Here is a 1,872-nt window from a genome sequence, read left to right on the forward strand (position 1 = left end):
AAATTAAATTCAAACTTGTTTACCCAGTTTTTCTTTTCAAAGTCATTAAACGTGTGTGCTGTGCAATCATTCCACCCTGAAAAAAGAACATTTCAGAGAAATCATTTGAAGCACAAAATAGTCTTTGCTCATTCTGACCACAAATTTCACTTAAAAAAGATCGCAAGACCAATAATAATTTAAAATTCTTCAAAACATTGGAAGGAACTGGTATAACCCAAGTCAGAGTGGTCACAGGGAGGGAGAAATCAAAACATTTTAACAACCTTCCAGTAGGACCCTCCCTATCACTTGCTCTAATTGCTCTAAATTGGGTTATCCATGGGGTAATCAGCTTGTAAGACCTTTTATGTCCATCCACTAATTGTCAGAGTTACCGTGAGGAAATCACTCTTATTTCATTTGTCAGATACTATCACGGATGTTGGCTCCAAACGTCAGAAGGAAAAGCACTGAAGAAACAACATTAACTGTGACGGGACTCTCATCACAGTTGAAGTTCACACATCCGTGTGTGTGTGTGTTTATTAGGCCTAGCTCTAGAAAGGTATATTGGTTGGTTAATACATCAGTGTACCAAAACTATTCTAAGGCAGTGTGTGACAGCTGTAAACTAATTACACTTGTTAAGACTAATAAGTGTTGAGACTGAGAGTGTTACTGTAGTGTTACTGTAGTGGGTATTGTTGTGACTGTATGAGGATCATGAGCTAGTTTTCCAGGGTAGGGGAACTAACCTGTTAAGTGCTACTGAATGGGATCATTTTTTGTTTGTTTTACTTTGGTTATTGGGTCTAACGGGAATTGTGAAATTTCTAGCAGGAAAACTGATTGCACTGTGCAAGGTAGTAAACAGCTGTTTTTCCATGATATGACCTTCAATGCACATATTAAACAAATATGACTGCTTTCTTTCATTTGCTCAACATTGCTAAGCTTTGCATATTCTATTGTATTGTGTCACAATAAAATTATTCTTTTGACTCAGGTAACCATACACCTTTTAGGTGGCTGTAGTTCGGGTGGTAGAGCAAGTCAGCTACTAACCAGAAGGTTAGTGGTTCGATCCCAGGCTCCACCAGTCTGCATGCCAAATATCCTTGGGCAAGATCCTAATCCCATGTTGCTCTCCGATGCATCCATCAGAGTATCAATGTCAGTTTAGAATAAGTGGTTGGGTGAATGAATTAGTCGTTCAGCGCTTTGAGTGCTCAGATTAGAAAAGCGCCATATAAGAACCAGACCATTTGCCATTTTACACAACATAAAGTCAAACTCACTCCAAACTGCAGATACTACATTAGCCTGTAATTAACACCGAAGAAAGTTCTACAGTTTGCTTCATTTTAGACAATTCTCAGTCTTGGTTTTCCAGGTAAGAAAAATCCCAGAAGGCTGATACTATTCATCTGGATGAGAGAAATATCCATAAGTAATGAGGGACGTTTGAAAGTCAACATGTAAAGGAGATGAGCTTGGCTGGTTGTCAAACTGGGTGCATGGAGCCATTGCAGGGTTTCAGCAGATGATCAAGACACAAATATGCTGTTAAATGTTGTAAAAAAAAATGTAATGCTTGATGTCATGATATGGTATAGGGAAAAAACAAAAACGAACCAAAAAAACACTGCTGATAAGTTTATTTCTCCAAATGGGAGTTTCTGTTCTTTATTAATCTCCTTTCCTAAATAAATAAAATTGTGGCGTCAGTGTGTATGAATTCTGTTCAGTTTCTAACGGAGGATATTACGGAAGAGGATTAGGGCCGCTGAAAAAAAAGTGGATCTTTTTTCCTTCTTTTCCAGAATTCTGAGAAAAAAGTCAGAAAAAAAGACCCACTTTTTTTTCGGTGGCCCTAATCCTCTTCCATAG

This window comes from Perissodus microlepis, chromosome 13 (assembly GCF_051167445.1).
Source record: "Perissodus microlepis isolate ML-2025 ecotype Zambia chromosome 13, ASM5116744v1, whole genome shotgun sequence".
Lineage (NCBI taxonomy): Eukaryota > Metazoa > Chordata > Actinopteri > Cichliformes > Cichlidae > Perissodus > Perissodus microlepis.